Below are 25037 nucleotides of genomic sequence, written 5' to 3' on the forward strand. Positions count from 1 at the left end.
ACAGAGGAAAGACCCTACGAGGACATGGCAAGGCAGCAGTCGTCTGCAAGCCAAGGAGAGAGGCCTGAGGGAAAACCAGAGCTCATCTTGGACTTCCGGCTTCGAGAACTATGAGAAAATAAATTTCAGCAGGCTAGAGTATTTTGTTATGGCAGCCAGAGCAAACTAATACAATCATGCTCAGTGAAAGAAACCAGACACAGAAAGCCATATCATATGATACCACTGATGTAAAATCTCCAGAATTGGTAAATCTAGAGGAACAGAAGGCAGATTTGTGATGACCAGGGACTGGGGGAAAAGGAGAAGGCCTACTTCGTGGGGACGGGGTTTCCTTTTGGAGTGATGACAACATTCTGGAGCCTGACCAAGGTGATGGTCGTACAACACCGTGAACGTGCTAAGTGCTACTCAACTGTGCACTTTAAAATGGTTGGTTTTAAAAAATAAAAATAAAAACAAAAAAAATAAAAAAAAAAAATAAAATGGTTGGTTTTACAAGACAAAATCAGAGAGGGAGACACACCGTAAGAGACTCTTAATCATAGGAAACACACTGAGGGTCGGTGGAGGGGAGGGGGTTAGGGGGATGGGGTAACCGGGGGATGGGCACAAAGGAGCGCATATGATGTGCCGGGCACCGGGTGTTCTACACAACTGATGAATCACCGAACTCAACCTCTGAAACCAAGAATACATTATATGTCAATTAACTGAATTAAATAAAATGAAATTAAAAATGAAACGGTTTTATATTATGTGATCTCAATTCAATTAAAAAAGGCAAAAAATAAAATTAAAAAAACCAATGACCGTAGATCAGAAAGCTATCTGAAACATGAAGATGTGAAGCCTGTTGGAGTTACAACAGGGCAGTTAACTAGACCCAGGAGAGGGGGGTGGTAGGAAGAGCAGGGAAAAGCAAATTCAAGAGACTTGAGATGGTGGGAAAAGCCACGGTGGGCCCAGAGCTCCCCACGGGAGGCCCAGGGCACCAGCAGCATGGGTGGTGGCAGGCAGAGGAGCGGAGTCTGAGGACTTGGAATGAATCACCCCCTGTCAAGCGGGTCTCCCGTGCATGGCTACAGTGGCTTGGTGCGCTGTAGAGGAGGGACGATGGCCACCGCTGACAGATGGTTATGCCCAGTGCAGAGCACAGGACCTGGCATGTGGTACACTCAATACCCGGGGCCACAAGCTCTATGCGAACGGAACCCTCAGCTTTCCACGGAATCTGCCTCTCTCCCAACCCTACACCAGGTTGCGGTACCTACGTTAGAGGATGGAGGGTTTCCTGGTTCCTCCTCCTTTCTCATTCCTGCCAAGGATCACGTATTGGGGAGGTTTCGTTACTTCCTGTTACTCAGGGCTCTGGAAGGAAGGGAGGAAAGAAGGAGAGAGAGAGAGAGGAGGGAGGGGCGGAGGGTGGGTGAAAATTAGTGAAGGGAAACCTTTGACATGGAGTCAGAAAGGCCAGAAGGGGGAGCTTTTGGGCACGTGCCCCCTGGGGCAGCTGACTCCACATTCCCTGGCAGGAGGAGGCTGACTTGACTACCCCAAGGGGACCAAGGAAGATTTTCTCCTGGTCCAGCAACAGCCCAGCCAATGAGAAGCCCCTGCACCTCAAACTCCCAGGCTCCTCCCATGGATTGGACTTTTGTCAACACTACTCCTTCCTTCTAAGTCCCCTCTCTTCTCCATAAAAGAATGTTCCTCTCCTTTGTTCTCTGGCCTGTGATTTACCAGAGTGGGCATGTCCCAAATTGCAATTCCTCTGCTATTCCCAAATAAACTCATTTTGCTGGTCGACTAACTGGTTTGTTTTTTTTAAGACTTCATGTCTTTATTTATTTGAGAGAATGTGCAAGCGTGTAAGCAAGGGGAGGGGCAGAGAGAGAGAGGGAGTCTCAAGCAGACTCCACACTGAGCACACAGCATGGAGCCCCACACGGGGCTCAATCTCACCACCCTGAGATCATGGCCCGAGCTGAAAATAAGAGTCCATTTGTTTCACCAACTGAGCCACCCAGGCGCCCCTGGTTATTTTTATTTTTTAAGGTTGGAAGTACATATGCATGAGAAGAGACAGTCTAGTATTTGGCCCATATGGTCATGGAGGCTGAGAAGTCCAACGATACGCCATCTGCAAGTTGGAGAACCAGGAAAGCCAATGTCCTTCAGTCCAGAGTCTGAAGGCCTAAGAACTAGGAGCACCTCTGTCCAAAGACAGGAGAAGGTGGATGTCCTCACATGGAATGTCACCCTTCCTCCACCTTTCCGTCCCATTCAGGACCTCAGCAGATAGGATGATGCCCACCGCAGTGGAGAGAGCCATCTGCTTTACTCCATCCCTCAAATCAAACGTGATCTCTTCCAGAAACATCCTCATGGCCACGCTCAAAAATTGTGTCTCACCAGCGACCTGGGCATCCCTTGGTCCACATGTAGAAGATGTGTTACATCGCAGTCCCATCTTCCTTCACAGCAGAGCCCTGGTTTGTAGCTGCCAGCTAAGCACTATTTTTGAGACTTTTAGACACGGCTGAAAGGCTACGGCGGGCTCCTCTCACCCTCCCCTGGGCGTCTTCTGTGGCTGCAACAGCATCTACATGAGGAACAGCAAGTGCGAGGTGTTCCCAGCAGTGAACCGGCTCATCCTGCTCCAGCCAAACCTCGGGTGTCCCTCAGGCCACTTCCTCCCTGAATTTCTAGAAACCCCCCTCAGACAGCCCTCCTGCACAGCCTCAGCTCAAGCTCGTGGCTTCAGGCTGCTTGTTCCATTTTTAGACAGTGCTACTGGCCAGACAGCCTTTCTCACACTGAGCCAAACACCTCTTCCCATAACTTTCCCCCGTCGGGTTGGTTGTCACTCTGCTGCTGGGGACACAAGCTTGTGCTCCATCCTGGCAAGAGAGGCTTGCCCTCTAACATTTGTGAGCAGCTATCATGTTCCCACGAAAACACACAACCTTCAGGCCAAGAAGCTCACCCCTGGGCCTGAAAACAGCGTCAATATGGTCTTCAGCACACGGTAAAGCCAACTAAAAGCATGAATTTGTCTCGTGATGTTAAAAGCACCAGGTTCGAGGGAGAAGTTGTGGAGTGATGCCATTCGATCTATGGTAAAGACTGGAATGAGCCAGGCACTCAAACCTACTGTGACGAAAAGCAATTCTAGGGAACCTATGGAGGATCTCAGTAGGTTTTGATTCTCACCTACTGAGAACCAGAGGTCTGCTCTCCTGCCAGAGGGAGCGGGGAAGGGGCCTCGGGCTGGAGCCAGGAGCCTGGGCCCTGCTGCTGGCCCCTGCTACGCCAGGCCGCAGGGCTTCTGGACCTCGGTTCCCTCATCCGCTGATCTGGGTGGATGGTAGGTGGTCTCTCGGCATCCCTTCCACCTCCCCAACGATCCTAATCATTCTCGGTGAAATATAAATAGAAACTTGATCAATAATCATGGGGCTATAAGCTCTGTGTCACCAGAGCCTACCAAAGTGTTGGGCACGTGGGAGGTGTTCATATACATCTGTTTGATGCAAAGAGAGGCTCTAGCACAATGACCCAGGGTGGCTCCCATCGTGGACTGGAAACAGCCTCCACAGCTGCTCCAGGGACCACAGGGCCTACAGGTGGCCACGCGCTGCGGCTACCAGACGTTCATCTGCAGAGTGAGGACAACACCGGCCCTGTCCACCCTGAGAGGGCCTCGGGAGGATCAAATCAGACCTGCACGAAAGCGCTCCTGGCAAGACCACGAGGTACTCCGCAAATATGCGAAGATTAGAATTTCTGAATTGCCCTGGCCCACCCGTGGTGGGTGATGAAGACGTCTGGGTGCCCTACTCTGTGATCTGGCCTCCATCCCCCCCGGTTTCCTTAGCACCCAACGCCGGCCCCCCAGCACACACACAATGAGGGGAAGAGCCCAGGTTACAAGGGCTGAGGTCCCTGCCCCCCCACCTCTGGTGAGAACAGAAACTGGCCAGCAGACCACCTGCTGCTGAGTATGAAAAGCGCACCATGGGGACACGCCGAGGGGGGCCCAATGTGAAGAAAGTTGGGAATGGGTGCTATGTTGCAAGGCCTGCTTGCGTGGTGCGGTGCACGCAACTCTGGGATTGCCACATCAGAACTGGCATCCTGGCCCTTCTCTGTTCTCCTTACACTTCTTCCTTCTCCCAGGGGAAAGCATTCTAAAAATAGAGCTAAATCAAGACCAAAAAAAAAAAAAAATTTTTTTTTTTTTAAGTAGGTTCCACACCCAGCATGGAGCCCAACTCAAGGCTTTATCCAACTGTAATTTACTTTCTATGTGAGATAAGTAGTCATGTAATTTTCTTTTTTTTTTAATTTAGAGAACCAATTGAACCAGAATGTATTTTCAAAAAATTTTTAAATTAAAATCAATTTAATTAACATATACTGTATTGTTAGTTTCAGAGGTAGAATTCAGTTAATTCGTCAGTTGCAAAGAACACCCAGCGCTCACCCCATCCCATGCCCTCCTCCATGCCTGTCACCCAGTGACCCCACCTTCCCTCCAGCAACTGTTTCCTAGAGTTAAGAGTCTCTTATGGTTTGTCTCCTTCTCTGATTTTGTCTTATTTTTTCTCTCCCTTCCCCTATGTTCATCTGTTTTGTTTCTTAAATTCCACATGAGTGAAATCACGCGGTATTTGTCTTTATTTCACCGAGCATAACACCCTCTAGTTCCATCCACATCATTGCAAATGGCAAGATCTCATTCTTTTCAATGGCTGAGTACTATCCGGTTGTGTACATCACATCTCTAACCATTCATCTGTCGATGGACATCTGGGCTCTTTCCATAGTTTGGCTATGGCGGGCACTGCTGCTATAAACATTGGGGTGCAGGTCCCCTTTGGATCACTATGTTTGTGTCCTGTGGATAAATCCCTAGTAGTACAAATGCTGGGTCATAGGGTAGCTCCACATTTAACTTTTTGAGGAACCTCCAGACTGTTTTCCAGAGTGGCCGCACCAGCTTGCATTCCAACAGTGCAAGAGGGTTCCCCTTTCTCTGCTTCCTCGCCAACATCTGTTGTTTCCTCACTTGTTAATTTTAGGCATCCTGGCTGGTGTGAGGTGGCATCTCATTGCGGTTTTGATTTGTATTTCCCTGATGCCGAGTGAGCATTTTTTCCATGTGTCTGTTGGCCATTTGTATGTTTTCTTTGGAGAAATGTCTATTCATGTCTTCTGCCCATTTCTTGACTGGATTTTTTTTTGTGGGGGGGGTGTTGACTTTGATAGGTTTTGGATACTAGCCCTTTATCTGAGAATATCCTCTCCCATTCTGTAGGTTGTCTTTTAGTTTTGTTGACTGTTTCCTTAGCTGTGCAAAAGCTTTTCATCTGGATGAAGTCCCAGTAGTTCATTTTTGCCTTTGTTTCCCTTGACTTTGGAGACCTGTCTAGTAAGACGTTGCTGCGGCTGAGGTCACAGGGGTTACTGCCTGTGTTCTCCTCTAGGATTTTGATGGATTCCTGTCTTACATTTACGTCTGTCATCCATTTTGAGTTTATTTCTGTGTATGGTGTAAGAAAGTATGACCATTCTTTTTGGTAAAAAATAAGTGACATTCCTCTGGTTTAAGCTACTGTTGGTCAGGTATTCTGTTAGTTGCAGCCAAAAGCGTTCCTAACTGGTTAACAAATCATGACTCTCATCAAAATTTCACTAGTACGAACTTTATAATTAAAATGTTAATAATTGAGAGTAGTTTTACTTAAAATCATTTCTCTCTCATAAACCACCAAAAACACCACCAAAAACTTTTGATTTCGGCCACTCTGCAACCCTGAAAGCAAGGTAAGCCACCAACAGCCTCACTGGAGCCACCCCAGAAAATTCAGCCAAGGCTCCTGCTCTTGCAGGAGAGTCAGAGACTACATCGCTGTGAAAGGGGTTCCAGAGGCTTTTCTAATGGGGGGGGGGACTTTTGATGTAGTACAACCAGGTGAGGTCTGAACCGGAGTGGCTCGGCTGGGCCTTCAGATGGAGTACTGGTCCAGCCACCCCAGATGGAAGACAAACGAGACCAGAAGGGACAACTTGGAGGCCCTGGTCTTCTTCCAATGCCCTCCTCCCCCCATCAATGGACAGTTTTTATGGTCTGTGATCTCCATCCTTATTAAACTTGCTTTGGGAAAAGAATCTGCACGCCATTGCAGTTAGAGTGTCTATGACTGCTAAATGGCTTCCAGCAAACCCTGTCCCATGGTGTTTGACTTCTAACTTTTCTCCAGGACTTAGCAGAGGGAGAAAGCCGAAGGAACAGCATGTCAGGCACCAACCAAAGCCCTGCATTAGACAATGGGCACCTGCCCCTGGCTGGGCTTGGGAATGGCATCTTATGGCTTATGTCTACTTCAAGGGACTGGTCTCTTCTGGAAGGATCCGTGAGCCCCTTCACAGGCTGCCTTCTGAAGGGGTTCCCCCTTCACTTTGGTCTTTAGGAAACTGGGTGGAGCCACTCAGCGTACTGGCCCAGGAATGCTCCAGATTGCCACCCTAAGAGTTGGAAAGACACCCCAAAGAAGGCAGAGGCATGAGGCTGGACTAGCAGAGATGTGTCGGGAAAGCAGCACTTGCTCCAAACGAGAGGGAACCCCTAAGGGGATAGAGGGGCACAGCTCTGTCTACAAGGGCGTCTCTTGGTGTGGGTAAATCAAGTAGAAAGCACCATCGTAGACGAAGAGGAGCCCATCCAATGACACGCTGCTGCTGTGAGTCGTCAGAAACTCATCACCAGGAAACAAGAAACAAAAAGATAAAAGGCAGAGCACACAGATGGCACAGGACACGATGGGGTCACTGTCAACATGACCAAATCCTTTGAAAACTGTGATGAGCCATGTATAAGGTGTACTAACAGCAGATACGGTGGCAAGGAAATTCTACATGAAAGTAATGCTAGTGGAATCTCAATTTTCTAAAATGCATTGGGTGTCACCATACGTTCAAAAATAATACATCTAGGTGGTTGAATTACAGGCGATTGTCATTCTTGTTTTGTGTGTCTTCCGTGTATTTTATAGTAACTACATAATATGCTACTATCACGGCAACCACTTTATAACCCTAATAGCAATCATTATTAAAACAGCTACCATTTACTGAGCACCGATCCTGGGCCAGACTCTGTGCTCAAATTTTGCAAATATTTTCCCAACCATTCATTGGTAAGTAAGTGTCAGTATTTTTCAGATAAAGAAATGCAGACTGAGAGAGACAGAAGCCTTACAATGGGCCATGTAACAGGGATTCCAATACAGATGAGCTCTATGCCCTGACTTCCAGAAATGAAACCTATTTTTTATTTATTTTTTTAGTAATGCATATAGAAATCTGGTGAAAGGGAGCAAGGAAAGAGGAAGCGCAGCAGGTCTGGGCTGGAGAAGGTCTGCCAGGAGGCCTCAGGCAGGAGGGGCCACCGAGAGCCCCCATGTCATTCCAGAGGACGCGGCTGCCTGGAAGGACACCCCCTCAATGAACCAAATAGCAGTTAACAAGCGGAAATGAAGGTGTCTTCTTCTGATCCTCTTTTTTTTTTTTTTTTTTTTTTTGGCGAAGGGACAGTTGTGTAAGAGAACTCAGGAGCCCTACATTGGAAGGTGGGGTAAAGGCACTGAGAGGAGGAACTTCTGAGTCAGCCAAGGACAGCCAGGGTCAGCAGGGGTCAGCCAGGGTCAGCCAGGAACAGAGCAAGGCTGTGCCTAGCCACAGGTAATTTTGACACAGCTGCAAAGTGTTTTAAATGGGTTGACATGTAATACTAAAAGGAGCTTTCTGGGCACCCAGGGGGCTCAGCAGTTGAGCCTTCAGCTCAGGTCGTGATCCCGGGGTCCCAGAATCGAGTCCTGCATTGGGCTCCCTGCATGGAGCCTGCTTCTCCCTCTGCCTGTGTCTCTCTCTGTGTGTCTCATGAATAAATAAATAAAATCTTAAAACAAAATAAAATAAAATAAAATAAAATAAAATAAAATAAAATAAAATAATTAAAATAAAATAAAATAAAATAAAATAAAATAAATAAAATAAAATAAAATAAAATAAAATAAATAAAATAAAATGGGCTTTCTTCCACAAAGTCCCATCACTGAGAGGCCCCTGTGTGTGGTCTCTGAGATGCTCAGGGCCTCATCAGAAGAACACAGAGACCAGCTCAGCCCTTTCCATATGAAACAGAAAACTGAACTGCTCAGTCCCACCTCACCTCGTGACCTCTGGGACCCTGAAGACACCCCACAATTTAGATGGCTCTGCCTAAAATGACGAGCCTCACAAGCAGGAGACAGTAACCAGTTATTCATGGTTCAAAATCAGATATCACAGGTTTACTAGGCAGGAAAGGGGGACCAGAGGATCCCTACAGCATGCACCCTCGGAAAGGGAGCCAAGGTCAGGACACGTTGTTCCCAAAAGCTCTGGCCCCCTTGGAAAGTGGATGAGCTTAGCTACCTGCACAAACAGCCCATCCTGGGATGCCTTCTAAATGGATTACGCACTAAACCAGCCGCAGTTTCCATAATCCTCCCAAAGCAACGAGGGGGTCACATGAGAATGTACAGAAGCAGCTGGAAGGTCCTGTGGGCAGAGAGGAGATGTGACCCAACTTCACCAGGAAGCCCTCCGGGGCCCAGTTTGCTGGCCTAAGCATTGCTTCCCCTGGAGTCTGCATGGAAAGCCAGAACTCGGCCTCCCGGCTACTTAAATCAGGTTTCCAATGTCTGAATTGCCAGGCTGATACGCTGGATAATCGAGGGGACAGGGGAGAGTGAACCCGAAAACTGATGGGCCTGCACCACCCAGGTCCCTTGGTTTTCAACACCTGTGATGTGTAAGCATCACCCGGAGAACCTTTTAACAATACCCAGTGTGTAAAGCCCAGGCTAGACCAGTTGGATCACAACTGCTGGGTGGGGGGCCCCTGGGTGGCTCAGGGTTTAAGCCTCTGCCTTCGGCTCAGGGTGTGACCCCGGGGGGCCTGGGATCAAGTCCCACATGGAGCTACCTGCAGGGATGGAGCCTGCTTCTCCCTCCACCTGTCTCTGCCTCTCTCTCATGAATAAATAAATAAAATGTTTTAAAAAATTAAAAAAAAAAAAAGGAAGGCTGGGTGGGGTTCAGGCTGTGCAATTTCTTAAAAGCTCTCCAGCGAGTCCAGTGGCGAGCCCATGAAGACTCTGGGTTTCGCCTGCATCAGGCCAGTGCTGCGGGACCAGGGAGGAGTACATGGCACCTGAATGCAACTATTTTTTACCCTGTTGAGGAAACGGGCAGTAGATGCATGGGAAGCAAGGAGCAAACAAAATCACAGTGGAGCGTGGAGGTATTTTAGGGAGATTTCTGAGCAAAAAATCAAGAGTCTAGAACAAGTGAGCCCTTTGGAATCGACATTCCTGCTGCGTCTGCAACTTTTTTTTTTCCTAAGTGGCTTATGACCAGCCAGCCATTCAGCAGCCTTGAAAACCCTTTTGTTTGTTTCGCTTATGAGGATGAGGAACTGGGCTGGCCTTGTCCAAGAAGCTGAATAAGCGACCTTAGGATCCCGAACTCCTAGGTAGTTTCCAGAGACAAAGCCCTCCTGCCTGCTATCTCAGGATTAAAACAAGTCCCCCCTAGAGGCCGCCCATCCCACGCAGGCCCTGGCCCAGCAGACAGGCACCGAAGTCCCCGTGGAGGGCGGCAGGTGTGGCCCATGGGGACGTGTCCGAGGTGCCCCGGGCTCTGCGTGGCCGCCTCCGCAGCCTGAGGTCAACAAGTGGGTTCACGGGGACAGGCGGCCGCAGCGCAGGGAGCTCCCCTCCCTCCTCCGCTGGCCCCTGCCTCGGCTCCCACTCCCTCCCGGCCTGTTGTGGCGGGAGCCCCGCCAAGGGCCAAGGCCTGGGGGACCGACAGGGTGCTTGTGCACCACCAGTGCTAGCCCCCACGGAGCTCGCCACCCCGCTAGGCCCGCTGCGCTTTAGAGCCAAGTACAGACTGCTGCGGACAGAGGCCATGCAGACCCTGGGGAAGGGCTGGGCCTGCGTCTCCCAGGAAGTGGCATTAGGAGTCCCCCCCACCCCACGGGCGCGCTGCACTCCCATCCAGCTGCTTTTCCTTCCCGCTCTCATCTCATCCAGTCGCCCTCTCACCATCCCCACCCCGTCCCTGCATCAAAAACTTCCATTAGTTCCATTATTGGATTCTATTATGTGTAGGGGGGGAATCTGGTAAGAGCAATTCATACTAAGATGTGAACGGCTGCCGCTCAGTCACCAGGTAGCCTCTGAACTTCTCCACCCACCAGGAGGAAAATCAAATGAGTCAGCCAACCCCATCAGAGTTTACAGTCCAGCCAGGCAATCTGTCACACAGGAAGCCATCACGAAGTGCTGTAGTAGCCCCACGCGGGCCGAGGGCTTTAGAAGCCTGGAGCCGCCTCCCAGTGTGGGAAATGCAGCCCTGCAGTTCTCCCCGCCCCCCAGGGCTGAGTCAGGGTGCTCCTGCCTGCCTCCTGGACCCTCAGCCAGACAGTGGCCACGGCTCCTCGGCTGCTGTCACGCCCAATCGCACCCCAACCCACGGGATCTGCTTCATATTTAGATTTCGGGCAACGCTTTATACAGAGATGGTTCTGGGCTGTGACGGATTTGCAAACCGTGGTCCGGTCCAAACCATCGATTTTGCAGAAAGCGGATCCAGGCAGGAGTGATTTGCTTGAGGTCCCCACAAGTCAGGCGGACGGGGCGGGGGTCCTCAGGGACCCAGGCTCCCTGTCCCCCCAGTCATGTCTCAAATATGAAACATGCATGGATCCATAAACGCTCCGAACAAACACACCTGAGTGACCATCGCTCAGCTCAAGAGCTAGGTCATGTGCCAGCACCTCAGAAGCCCCCCTGGTGCCCCCTGCCAGTCCACCCCCCCACCTCCCCGTAACCAGTATCCTGACTCAGGGAATTGTTGGTACGGTCTGGACTTTGTATCAGTGGATTCGCACAGTATGTATCCTACGGGTCTGGCTTCAGTCACTCAACATTTGTCCATAAGCCTCTCTCGAGTGGCCTCCACAGCGGACCTTCCTTCACTGTCACGGTTCTACAGATCCCGCTGCACAAATATACCGCGATTTATTTACCCACGTTGACGGTACATCGAATGGCATCACTTTGAGGCTGTCACAGGTAATGCTGCCGCGGACACTCTCGCACACGTCAAGGCAGGTCTGTAGGGTCTATGCCCCTCCGTGGACTTGCTAGATCACATGTGTGTGTCCGCTCGGCCAAATGGTTTTCCGAAGTGATTACACCAATTTTCACTCCACGTGACAGTTCCCATCACTCCGTTCTGGTACAGAGTAGTACAAAATATGTATACAGGGGTACCTCACAGTAGCTTCCCTTTCTATTTCCTAGATGATTTTTTTTTAAGATTTTATTTACTTATTCATGAGAGATGCAGAGAGAGAGGCAGAGGGAGAAGCAGGCTCCCTGTGGGGGGCCTGATGCAGGACTCGATCTCGGGACCCTGTGATCACACCCTGAGCCGAAGGCAGGCGCTTAACCGCTGAGCCCCCCAGGCGCCCCCTATTTCTTAGATGATTAAGGCGCTGGAGTGGCTTTTCATTACTTACCGGCCCCCTGGAGATCTCCTTGTGTGAATACTATTAAACGCACACCTGTTTCCGTGCCAGTTTGCTTGGTTTGTGTTTTTCCTTTCTCCATGGTTGACCTCGCTGGATCCACAGGTGCATGAACAAAACCCCTTCCCGAGCAAGGGCTCGGGAGCCAGACCACCCGGGGGATGTTCCAGCCCTAGCAGGGCCTGCCTGTGCCTCTGGGTGGCTCAGGTCCCGTCCAGCCCCCGCTGTAAGATCAGACGGGGGTACCGGGACCTCCTCCGGGCTGCGTGAGTGAGCGCATGCGTGCAAACACCTAGAACGATCTAGGCACATCCCACGTGCTCCATACGCTGGGCTTCGTGCAGTTAGCCCTAGCACGCCATCCCTGGGAGGGCTCAAGACTGAGGCGGGCACGGAGCAAGACCGAGATGAGGTTGCACAGTCCGCTGGTAGCGGGCACCACCTGCACTGCAGCAAACAACCCCCCTGCTACCGAGAGCTTTCCCTTGTGCGTGGAACCCAAACTGGGGGTGAATCTGGCATGTGGGGGAGACGCTGGGGCGCACAGATCTCAGCTGAACAGAAATGAAACAGAAGGAGACACACAAGGGCCCCACGTCCTGGCATCACCCGCATGGGCTGCATTACAGGGACGCCAAGTCCGTGCAGCGAGGAGCCCCCCAGCCCTCCGAGTGAGCACCAAGTGCAGCTGGGCCCCCCACTTCCACTCCCCCCAGGAGACGCTCACGGCCCAGGGGGCCAGGAAATGAAGGGGAAGGGCCTCCCCACCCCCGGCTTAGTCTGGCCCCCAGCTGGAGCCCCCGCCCGGGGCCAGCAGGCTGGCTCCAGAGACAGAGCTCCACCCGCCAACCCAGCCTGAGGCCTCGGCTTCGGCCCCGGGGCTGCGGGGCTGCAGGGCCCGGCAGCGCTGTGAGGTCAGACAGGAGGAGGCCGGGGAAGGGTCTGCCGCCGCCGTGTGCGTGAACACATCGAGCGTGGCCTCCCCAACCAGGTCTGGCACAAAACCCGACTGGGTCACAGGGGCCCATTCCCTTATCCGACGCACTAGGAAACGGAGGCTCCCAGAGGCCCGCAGAGCGCCCGGCCTCTGGAGGGGGCCCCCGGAAAGCCCTGGCCGCTCCTCACACCCCGGCCGCTCCGAGTCCTACCTTCCGTGCGGCTCACGCCGGTGATCGGCCTTCTTCCCCCCAGACCTGGACGCCTCACCCAGAGCACAGGGCGCCAGCTGCCATCGCGCCCCCAGCCGCCCCCAGCGCAGGCCAGGTGCGCACCTCCGGGGCCTCCCCCAGCTCTGCTCTTCCCCTGTTCACAGCCTGCGTGTCCCGATTCCTCCAGGGCCCCGCCGGGGGCTCCCGACCCAGGTTCTCCGTCACCCCTCTGCTCATCCGAACCGTCTGCCCCCCACATCCTCTCTTCCCAAGCACGTCTGCCTCTCCACCGCTCCCCCAGGTCCTTCTCCTGGCTCATCGCCATGCATCCCACGTGTCCACTAGCGTCCCCCACTTGCTGTGACCACACGCTTCTGGGCCCCGGCTACCTGAGACTGGCGACCGGCCCGCACCTGTGCGTACAGGTGGGTATGTGCCGTGCAGCCCGAAGTGCACGAGCCGGGGGGCGGGGGCAGCCCATCCCCGGTGGCAGACGGGCAGAGATGGGGTGCCAGGGGCTGCCACAGAGACCTGAATGACTGCCGCGGGCGAGGCCTGAGGATTATAATCGAAGCCTCCACGAGGCTTAACGGGGTGAAGACACCGGGTTAGAGTGACTCCCCGCAGGGAGGGATGGGCCAACCATGCCCCAGCGCCGCAGGCCACGGTGGAAGAGCTGGTTCTGTTCCTTCCTCTGCGGCAACTGTCTGGCCTTGGGCAAGCCTGCACACTGCTCCAGGCCCCAGGGCCTCGGGGGGCATTTGCCTCCTGCCTTCCTGTCCAGCGGGGTGACCCCGAAGAATCCACCTGTGCCTTAGGAAAACCACACCCACACACGCAGCGCATTACCCGCCAGGTGGCTCGCCCCGCAGACCCTAGGTCTTCTGCTCCAGTCTAAGGCACAGGCGTCCCGCCTCTGGTGGCTCCTCCCAACCAGGAAGGAGCCCGCGCCCGCTGACCTGGTCTCATTAGGGATCTGAGAGCTCAGGGGTGGCACTGCAAGAGCCCGGGGCCAGGCCAGAGCGCACCAACAGGGCTCGTGGCTATTTACCCAGAGACCGTGGCTATTTACCCGGAGACCGTGGCTATTTGTCCATCTGGACGGGACGGACACAGAGGTGGATATCCTTTCCCAAGCCCAGGGCCAATCCCCTTTGCCACAGGTCGTGTCACGTCGTCCTGGCCATTGCACTGCAGACTTGAGGAAAGGAGGTAGAAATGCTGCCTTTGAAGGGATTTTTCTTCTGCTGCCTTGGCGCTGCTCACCGCAGCCCAGGAAGCTGTGAGATCCACACTGGGTCTGTGTACGCTACGGAAGGAAACCCCTTTTGCAAATCAAGCAGCTCTGGAGGATTATAAGGCATCCTCATGAGGCCAGTGAGCTTTTCTCAGGCCAGAAAGGGATTCGAGGGGAAATGCTGGAGGCCTTCCACGGCAGGATGTGGGTGCAAGGGCGGAGAGAGTGGTTTCTACACTGGCTGCACCGACTGGCCATTTCCTTCTCAAACTAGCACTCCAAACCTGAGCTCCACGAGCCCCACGTCCAGGAGGCCACTGATCCTGGGGCCGCTGCTGAGGAAATCTTCTCTAGAGCAAGCCAGCCCAACCCACATCCGGACTCTGGCTCAGAACAGGCTGGACAAACAATCCTTCCTGCCCCGCATCTCTGCTCCCCTGAGAGGAATGAGGGACGAGGAGCTTCTGGTTCTTGCACCTGATGACGGTTTATAATTACACTAAGTGTAAACGGTCTAAACCCTAATCAAAAGACACAATAACACTGGATAAAATGAGAAAGCAAGCCCGATGCTAAGAGATCCCACTGGAAATAGAAAGACGTGGACACTTCAAAGTAAAATACACCAGGCAAACAGTGATGGGCAGAAAAAGGAGTAGCTATATCAAGAGCAAAGTAAATTTCAAAACCAAGACTACCTGTGGGGTTCAAGAGGGATATTTCATAACGATTAAACCAGTCGATCTGGCAAGAAGACTCAGCAATTAACAAGCATGTCATTAGGATTATCTTTATTAAGTTTCAAACGTATTAATTACCATCGTGTCTATTTGGGTCGTATTGAGGAACCCTTCCTGATGTCAGCATCCTGATTTCCCTGCCGGGAGCATCCTTCCCCTCTGTCCTCTTGTGGGATTATTCACCCTTCAGAGACGCTCGTGCCAGGTAACTGTGCCGTGCCCTCTGTGGGCAATGGGACCCTGACCCCATCAGGACACTCAACAGCCAGGTAAATGCATCTTTGCTTCTCTGCCCCCCTCCTGAAGGCCACGGACTATTTCTGTCCATCTCTGAATCCTGAAGACCTAGTACCAGACACATCATCTTGCTTGATGGATGGATGAATGAAGGAGAAGGTCTCAGAAACTCAAGCCTCTGAACTCTCATGGCTCCCAGAACAGCGGCAGGTTTTGCTCAAGCAGAAAGCACACTGAGCCCATGGCCAGAGGAACGTGCCCTGCTCCACGGCGTACGTACGAGCCCTATGATCTTAGATCTGTGACTTAACTATTCAGGGCCTCAGCTTCCGTATCTGTAGGTGATGAAAGAGAGGAGTGGCCTCATGGAACTGTCGGTTGAAATGTGCTCGGCAAATGTTAGCTAACAATAGAAAGGCCAAGGAAGGCCCCCAAGCCGGCCGGGTACAGAACAGCAGGCGGGGATGGCCGCCGCCGCGTAATGGGTGCACCTGTCTACCCCCCAGCCATCGGCTTTTCCCCACCTGCACCCAGCGCCTTCCAACTCTGAGACGTGGGCCACAGACACCATCTGGACCGAGAAGCAAATTAGCGTCACGTGACATAGGACAGTGATGCATCCCTAATGGGATGGGAACGGATGCCGGCAAGTTGATCCACACGCGGGACTTCCTGGCGGTGTCAAGAGCGAGGGCGAGCGGGGCATTCCAGGAAAGGAAAAGCCGGAGCATCTGTTCCTGACCGCCCGGCAGCTTCGGGTTTCCCTCTCGTCCGAGACCCCAAGTGCCACCAGCAGCACGCAGAGGAGAACACCATCTCCCTCCACCTGAGTCAGTTCCACCTGCAGAACCTGGGGCTTTGGCCCAGGCCTGCCGACCACTAATCTGCGCTGCGACAACGCCGAGGACTCTTCTGTATTCAAGTCTGAGAAGCAGGGCCTGTTTCCCTGCTCTGTCATCACTTCTGGGAGGAGGAGCAGCCTCCCAACGTTGGCCACAAACTATCACCTCCCAAAAAGGCATTTTTTTTAAATTGTAAATTATACACATGTGCTCTTATACCGTATCAAACTTCAGCAAAAACTAGAAATTCAAAAGGATGCGCTGAAATAAACAGAAGGGAAGCTGTAATATTTTCTTCCTGCACCCAAAGTAATCTTTTTTTTGGGGGGGTGGGGAGGCCACAGAAGGACGTGAGGTGTGCCCTGCCTGTCCTGACGCCTGGATTAATGGAAACCCTACTGGTCCTCTCCTCTTCTCGGAAACCCACCCAGCTCCCAGACCACCACCTCCTTACACTCTGTCCACCCCACGCACATGTCCACCCCACCCCAATTTTACTCCTCATCTTCCCTTTCCCAGCATCAACAGCCCTGGGAATTGCAGTGGCTGAAAGTTTCTAGTCCCATTTAAATGTACATCTGCCTTTCTTTCATTAGAGGAGTAAGAAAGAAAATATAAACAAGGGGTGGAGGCGAGTGGGAGGGCAAGAGTCTGGCAGGTGGATTTCTTTCTTTTTCTTTCTTTCTTTCTTTTTTTTTTTTTTTTTTTTTACGGTAAGGCACTCAGTATTCTTCCTCATTCCTAGGTCAACAAACAATGTGACAGGTCACTCAAGATAAGGTGATAGTCAAGAGCGACAGGGGTTTTTTAATTGCTTCTCAGCCTGCCACCGCCTCCTGTCTTGGGATAAGCATCTATTTTTGGAGCTCTGGTAGCCGGTAAACATGATTCTCCTGCTTGAAAGCAAAACCATGGTATCCTCCTTGGAGAACCAGAGGGTGGGCCTCCCAGGGCACATTCCCCCAACCCCACCACTTCAAAACAACCACAAACAGAAGTCCAGGAAAGTCATCACATTAAAAAAAAAAAAAAATTCCCAAAACGTTGCTAATTGAAGGTTCCTTCAAGTAGAGAATAGGGCAAGTCTTTCCGGAGAACACGCCACACACATACATACCACCAATCAATATTGCCACCTTCTCAGGATCTAGACCCAGAATCTCCAAGAAGCTGGGAAAGGTTTGAGAAAATGCACATCCATGAAAGAACTACAAAAACACTAATCTGGGAGTCAAGCAGGGGCCAGTCCTCCCTTGAATCCCTCTGAGCCTTGTGGCCAATTCCATACGCAAGAGCTCAGGGACTGGGATATTACCCCACAGCGTAACATTTAGATACTGAATTTTTCACAAGTATTTTTAAAGACTCTGCACACGTGTGAGCTTTGGTCTAGACCCCAGCAAACAATCCCCTTCCTCCGGTCCCTGAGCCACACCTCCCAGCCCACCATCAGCAAGGGCAAGGTCAGCCCCAGAGCAGCTTAGGGAGCAGAAACAAAGGCCCAAGAGCAACATCAAAGCCTCCGGTCTTTTCGGCACCTGTTGATGCCCCCTGCCTCCAGCCCCTTTTCATCAGCCCACCTTGGAGCCACTTCATTCCTCCTTTCACTAAAATTAAGTTCCAGGCCTACTGGTCCCCGCCAGAGACCCCATCTCAATTCCGCAGGTAGGAGAAGGAGAAAGAATGGGAAGCCTTGTTTCCCAGCCGCATGAGCCACCCAATCTGTTACTTCATAGCAAGAGTACAGGACAGGCGACCCTGTTAGAGAACTCAGGGGACAGGAAGGAGAGGCGTTTGGCTAAGGACCCATCTGGGAGAGGTTGTCTCGGGCGGATCGACCATCAGCAAGTTTGCTGGATGCGAGTCAGGGCCCTGCAGACCGCCTGGCCTTCCACGGGGCAGGCCTGGAGGATAGGTTAGTGCTTGGGGCGGGAGCAGCTGTGCTGACCACCCATCCTTGAGGCTCCCAGCCCATTTCAGCTCACACGGAAGCCGTGGTGACAGCTCTGTGGGTGCTGTCACTGCCGGGCTGAGGGCTCCTTCAAGTCAGGAGTCAAAGCCACCGCCTATGAGGCCCAAGCAGGTGCCAGGCGTGTTTGGAGAGCTTGGGGCCTACTCCTCACGACCACCCAATGCCACTGAAGGTGAGGAGGCTGACGCACAGAGACGTAAAGACACTTCTCCAAGGTCACACAGCTTCTGCGAGGTGGACCTGGTGTGGGAGCCCAGGAGGTCTGACCTCAGAGCCCAGGCGCAGCTTCCCACCCCCTCACTCTGGCTCCCTGCTGCAGCAAGAGCCAGAGGGGTTCCATCTCTGCCTCATCCATGAATACAAAGACGGCCAGGTGGGTGACCAGGGAGCTCGAGACTAGTCTTCCCACACACCACCTCCACTTCTCCAGCTGCCTGACCTGAGCTGCCCTGTCAGACGAGGACGCTGGGGTGGAGACAGCATAGGGCCAGGGACGGAATAACGTGTCCAAACTTTTGCTCCAACCCTCTTCCTAAACTGTTTATGCTGTAAAGCCCATCATGAGGATACCCTCCCTTGAGTTCAAGATCTTTGACATCAGTTAAAAAGCAAACTGAGCATTATCGCTTTAAGAATCCTCCTGAATGGGGCAGCCCAGGTGGCTCAGCGGTTTAGCGCCACCTTTGGCCTGGGGCCTGACCCGGGGCCCAGAATAGAGTCCCATGTTGGGCTCCCTGCATGGAGCCTGCTTCTTCCTCTGCCTGTGTCTCTGCTCCCTGCCCCAATCTCTCATAAATTAAAAAAAAAAAAAAAAAAAAAAAAAAGAATCCTCCTGAATGGAAGGATCTAGGGGAGGAGAACGCAGGAGAGTACTTGCAGGTGGACACATTTCACCTCCTCTACAAGCACTGCTTAGATCTTAATCCGAGATCTAAGCACTGCTTAGCTGGGCTGGACGGGCTACCTGGAAGATCTCCAAAGCCTTGATACCCCGGAGGAGACACGTAACACCCAGGAGGTTAAGAAGGAAGAACCACAGACTCACTGAAAGGAAGGTAAGCAGGTCCTCAGCGACAGCTCCTAGATCTTTGAAAATACGTCCAGGGTAGAGAGGGGCCCAACTCTGGATGCTGCCTCTGGGGGAGGAGGACTAGGTTTGGCATTTCCTGGCTGGATTTTGATTAAGAAATCGTAACCAGGTCTGCTGGAGAGCCGAGAAAAACCAGGTATTGCTTCTTTACACCGTCCCATATGCCCACCTTCCTCCCAGGGATGCCATCGTGGGTTTGTTTTTCGACAATTTAATACATGAAGTGGAGGCAAAAGTAGATTCGTAAAGGAGCTCCTATCTTTTCACAGTGTGTGAAGCAATTAATTCATAAAATGAATCCAAACCTTCAGGGAGCTGTGCCCCTCCCCTACAGGCTTGAGGTACGCTGTGCACCTCTCCTACAGGCTTGAGGTACGCTGTATCAGACACCGAGGGCTGCGGAGCGAGTGGGAGCAGCCCAGGTGCTTCCCACCTGACCTTTCCCGACACCGGGATCTGGTGCTGCCTGACACCCAAGTTCCCAGGCCTCCACTCCTCAGCTCTTACTGCGTGGCTCCCAGGCAGAGAGCTGGGCAACAGGAAGGAGGGTCAGATTTGGAAAAAAGGAAGGGCCAAGAGGCAGTAAGTTATGCTGGATGACAGTTGCATACGGGGACTGCATTTGTTAAACTCAACGTCAAGATTACTGCTTTAACAGGGTGAAGAGCACTCACAGGCACGGGGGTCAGAGCTGTGCCCTGCTGGAAAAACGTGACTTGCTGGTGAGACAGGTGGCCTCCTCCTCTGGCCCAGGATGACCTCCCTCTTCATCCCAGGTAGAGAAGCAGTGACACGGCTGAACACCGCTGAATGACCTCTAGCCCAGCAGGTTCCATCCATGCAGAAGCCCTTTGGCACGGCTCCCAAAGCCACCTGGTCCATGAAACAAATGCATCATGAAAGCCAAAGGCTTTGGAGTCTGACAGATCAAAAGTCGAAACCGAGCTCCCCCCATTTTCCTGATACAGATGCAGAGGTTTCCTGGAGGGAACTCCACAAAGTGCATTCCTCCCCCTTCTCTAACTGACCTGGAATTCACCTTCCCCCAACAGCTCGGTCCCGTCCTCTGGGGCAGCACGGGGACCAGTCAGAACTGATCACATGAGTCTTTAAATACTTGCAGACAGGCTCACAGGGCCCCGGGGCCTGTCTGGTCCGGGCTCCACACCCCCCGTTCTTCGAGCTCTCCCAGGACCGCGTTTCCTGCCCTCCACCAGCTGAGTCACTCTCTGCAAGCCGAAAGGGTCAGATGCAACCAAGGTCCCAATTCCTTCCAGGCCAGGGGATGGGGGATGGGAGGGGAGCAGTGTCCTCAGCTCATGGGGAGTCGGGGCCCCAAAGCAGGGGCTGGGACGACCTGTGCCCAGGGGGACCGCGCGGCCCGCAGCACCTGTGCCTGCTGTTTACAGCGGGACAGAACATCGCGTCCACGCCCGGCAGAGACAAGCAGCGCCGGGCACTTCCAGTTACTCCGCAAAGGGACAAAGGCACCTGTTGATGCCCCCGCACGCTCCGGCGCGTGCATGCTCTTTTGCAACCTCGCGCGTCCTCTCTCCGGACGCTGCCCCGCGTGTCCTTCCCGCGCCCCCGCCCCGCCCGGGCCCGCCAGCCACCTGCCGACCTACTTCCTCTGGCGCCCTGACAGCGCGCGTCCGCTCCCAGGCCTAATCGGGGAGAAAGCGCGGCCCTGAACGCGAAAGCAGGCCACGGGGCGGGGCGCTCCAGCCGCCTCCAGCCCCGCAGCTGCGCCGGTGCACGCCGCGCCCACGTGCCAGGCCCGGGAGGCGGGCGGGCCGCGGCGGCGCCACGTGAACGCGGCGTGCCGCGCGGGGGGGGCGGGGCGTGCGCGCGGGGGGGCGGGGCGTGCCGCGCGGGGGGGCGGGGCGTGCGCGGGGGGGCGGGGCGGGCGCGCGGGGGGTCGGGGCGGGGCGGGCGCGCGGGATGGGGGGCGGGCGCGCGCTGGACGGTGGGAATGTGACCTGGTGCAGCCACTCTGGAAAACTGTGTGGAGGTTCCTCAAAGAGTGAAAAACAGACCTGCCCTACGACCCAGCAATTGCACTGTTGGGGATTTACCCCAAAGATACAGATGCAGTGAAACGCCGGGACACCTGCACCCCGATGTTTATAGCAGCAACGTCCACAGTAGCCACACTGTGGAAGGAGCCTCGGTGTCTGTGGACAGATGAATGTATAAAGATGTGGTTTATGTATACAATGGAATATTCCTCAGCCATTAGAAACGACAAATACCCACCATTTGCTTCGATGTGGTTGGAACTGGAGGGTATGATGCTGAGTGAAGTAAGTCAATCGGAGAAGGACAAACATTAATATGGTCTCATTCACTTGGGGAATATAAAAAATAGTGAAAGGGAATAAAGGGGAAAGGAGAAAAAATGAGTGGGGAATATGAGAAAGGGAGACAGAACATGAGAGACTCCTAACTCTGGGAAATGAACTAGGGGTGGTGGAAAGGGAGGTGGGTGGGGGCTGGGGGTGACTGGGTGGCGGGCACTGAGCGGGGCCCTTGACGGGATGAGCACTGGGTGTTATTCTCTATGTTGGCAAATTGAACACCAATAAAAAATAAATTTATTATTAAAAAAAATATCGGCGCGCCCGCGTGCGCGCCGGCCCCGCCCTCCGCCCCGCCCACCCAGCAGGCCCCGCCCCCGCCCCGCGGCCCCGCCCACCCGGCCGGCCTAGGCTCCAGGCCCCGCCCCCATGTCCCGCCGGCCCCGCCCACCCCGCCCCTCCTGCGCCCCGCGTCCCCAGACGACCTCTCCCCTACCGGCCGAGCCCCGCTGACCTTGTCGTCCCGAGCATCAGCGGGAGCGAGGGAGCGGCGCCCTGGGCCTGACAGGTGGCACCGGCCCCACCCGCACGGCCGGGGGGCTGGGGTGGGCACCGTCCGGGAAGCCGGGGTGCAGGGGGAGGGGGAGCGGGCGCTCCTCCTCGACCGCCCCCAGCCCTGCCCTTCACCTGCCACCCGCCTTGTCGGTCTGTCCTTGGTCACCTCTGCCCCCGCGGTGCCTGGCTCCTAGGAGACATGTGGACAGGCAGCAAATGCAACACCCCCCAAACATGCCTCTTGGGCATAAGGATTATCTGGTGCAGACGCAGGAGCTCTGCAGGAGCTCTGCACACAGGGTCCAGGATACCCCTTTGCAGGGGGACTTTACACGGAATGGGGGAGAACTGAGCCCACCCGTCACTGCACCTGACACCTGCGGGGCGGGGCTGACTTTGTTTGCCACAGCCTCCTCTTCTGACCCTCCTGGGCATAGTCTTTTTTTTTTTTTTTTTAATGTTTTATTTATTTATTTAATTTTTATTTATTTGTGATAGTCACACAGAGAGAGAGAGGGGGGCAGAGACACAGGCAGAGGGAGAAGCAGGCTCCATGCACCGGGAGCCCAATGTGGGATTCGATCCCAGGTCCCCAGGATCGCGCCCTGGGCCAAAGGCAGGAGCCAAACCGCTGCACCACCCAGGGATCCCGGGCATAGTCTTCCTTGCCTGGGACACCACAGCTCAGAATGATCCGTGAGCCTCTACCACCTGGCAATTTGAGTCTTTGTGGGGCTGCTGAACGTATGCACATACATCATTATAAAATTGGCTTTTTCTCTCCTATCTATTTTTTATGGAGGCAGGGAGAGTCTCAGCCAAGAATCTAAAAGGGCAAAGGGAAAATTGTTTCTCCTTCCCTACAATAGTAGGACCAAGGTGTTGACATCCAACCTACAGATAGGTTCCTTTTGCCTTAAAATACTCCTATGTATTACTTTAAAAGGAATATCCTTTTCATGGTGAAATGACAGGAAAATATGGAAGAAACATTCCCAGTTGTGTTTCCTTCCAGGCTCTCCTATCTGTGCAGACTGGTTTTTTTGGAGCCTCAGGAGATCTGGCATCATCAGCCTTCACCTTTGCATTAAATTGATGATCTACTCAATGTCATCACTTATGAGGAAAATAGACATCAATCATGAAGATTTTTTCATAATTAGTAAGGCCAGGAGTAAAGGAGGGTCAAGATTTTTTTTTAATTCCTGGGAAAAAATATAAAAAGCAAATGAAAAATATAATCTATGGAAGGGGAAAAGGAGAGGGAGAACTTTCTGGAACTGGACTGGATGAAGAGCAATATGAACTTACAATCTTAAAAAACTTGTTTCCCAGCTCTGTCCATTGGAAAGGCCCTAGAAACAATGCTACCCCAGGAACAAGGAGCACACGGGAGTGCAGACCCTGGTTTCCAACTATCATCGTTCAGATGAGTGTCACCAGGGCTCCCTGGGGAAGTTTCTGAGCCTGGAACAGCTGGTTGTGCCAGAATATAAGATAGAGCTCACAAACTAAGGGGGATGTGTCAAAAGGATATGGCTTGAAAAGGCTTTTATCCAAATTTGGAACAATTTGAACATCAAGATGAATAATGTCAGGAATGGATTATAATACATACAATAATTTTTAAAATCCCTGAATCTATATTGATACTATTACTACTGTTAAAAATAATGAAATGGAATCTATTTCAAAGGGGAGAGTGGGTAGGAAAGCCCTTCTTTACAAAAGACGGCCACTAATAAATGTTGAAAGGATGACTGAAATGGGGGCGCCTGGGGGGCCTCAGTCAGTGAAGCGTCTACCTTCAGGTCAGGTCATGACCCCAGGGTCCTGGGTTGGGCTCGCTACTCAGCAGGGAATCTGCTTCTCCCTCTGCCTCTGCCCCTGCTCATGTTCTCGTTCTCTCTCAAATAAATACAATCTTAAAAAAAGAAAAAAAAAAAAAAAAAAACAAGGAGACCATCAGCCAATTCCAAAGTGAGGGGCTCCCTGCAAAAGCAGCAGCCAGGATCTTCACAAATACCAGTATCACTGAAATAACACTAAATAAGGCTGCAGAACTCTTCTAGAGAAAAAGAAACTTCTAGATAAATGTGTGACACTTGATTGGACCCTAGATGCAAAAAGAAAAATAAATCTATAAAAGACACGACTGAGACGATTCAAATACGGACTGGCAACTAGGTAGCGGACTTGTGTCCTTGCTAAGTTTCCAGCTAGGATGATAACTGTACCGTGGTAATTGAAGAGAATGCTCTTGTTCTTGGGAAGAACATGCTGGTGCACGTTAGGGATGAAGTGTCATGATGTCTGCAACCGGTTCCCAGATGGTTCAACATCAACAACATCAACTGAGAAATGAAGACGGTAAAATGCAGCAGCAGGTGAATCTGAATGATGGAGGTTGTGCACTATCCCATTCCTGCAACTTTTCTGAAGGCCTGACATTCATTAAGGTAGAAAGAAACAGAAATGGAAACTTCCCCAGGCAAGAGTCCCTCCTTGCCCTCGCACACTTTTACTAACACACAGAAACTTCACTTCTGAGTCATCGAGCAAACACAAGTCAAAGCTGGTATGTCCGTGTAGATATGAAATCACATAGGAAATTAAAGGGACAAGTCGGTGACAAGTGAGAACTACGCCCAGGTAGTTCAGTGCCCCAAAGTATTTCCCACCTGTTTACGAGCCATGTCTCGAGCCTCCCTCCCTCCGGGGCCAGCATACAAACACACAGCAAATCCGAGAGAGTCACGAGAGTCACGGCTCTCTCTCAGCTATCGGAAAGGCAGGGAGGGGCCACTTTCTGTTTCAAGTCAAAGAACTAGATGGACATTGGTCATTAGGAGGCTCTGTAAGGGGGTGGGTGGCGATGGACGCCTGGGTGGCTCAGTTGGTGAAGCATCTGCTTTCAGCTCAGGTCATGATCCCAGGGTCCTGGGATCGAGCCCCATATCAGGCCCCTGCTCAGTGGGGAGTCTGCTTCTCTCTTTCCCTCTCCCTCTATGCTCTCTCTCACTCTCACTCTCTCAAATACATAAAGCTCTTGAGAAAAAAAAAAAAAGGCTCAATGAGTCAGAGAGATCTGAAATCGAGGGCTCCCTTTGGCCACTTTTGCTGTGATGCGTGTCTGGCTGTTGCTTAAGTATCCCTGGGTCTCCTTTTGTTAGGGAGGCCACCAAGCCTGTCTTGTCCACTCATTCGACAGATGTGTGCAGTGGGTCCCACACCTTCTAGAGGAGAGCTGCTTACCGCTGAACTTTGGT

General features: G+C 52.6%; 1 protein-coding gene and 1 long non-coding RNA gene across 4 annotated transcripts in view; one reads left to right on the forward strand and one right to left on the reverse strand.

Annotated features, from left to right (window-relative positions):
• PFKFB3 (6-phosphofructo-2-kinase/fructose-2,6-biphosphatase 3) overlaps nucleotides 1–25037 on the reverse strand; it is a 144332-nt gene that overhangs the window by 105902 nt on the left and 13393 nt on the right. The window contains exon 1 of one of the 3 annotated variants that reach the window (XR_013379535.1): nucleotides 20542–20672. The exons of 1 other annotated variant lie outside the window; for it this stretch is intronic. The gene's annotated coding sequence lies outside the window, so the exon portion shown is untranslated. Of the gene's footprint in view, nucleotides 1–19590; nucleotides 19654–20541; nucleotides 20673–25037 lie in introns of those variants that run through there. One more of the 3 variants, XR_013379536.1, reaches the window with a different exon arrangement.
• On the forward strand, nucleotides 18029–19611 carry LOC144313887 (uncharacterized). The gene is made up of 2 exons (XR_013379539.1): nucleotides 18029–18881; nucleotides 19251–19611. It is a non-coding gene; the product is annotated as an uncharacterized LOC144313887 (long non-coding RNA).

This window comes from Canis aureus, chromosome 5 (genome assembly GCF_053574225.1).
Source record: "Canis aureus isolate CA01 chromosome 5, VMU_Caureus_v.1.0, whole genome shotgun sequence".
NCBI classification, from domain to species: domain Eukaryota; kingdom Metazoa; phylum Chordata; class Mammalia; order Carnivora; family Canidae; genus Canis; species Canis aureus.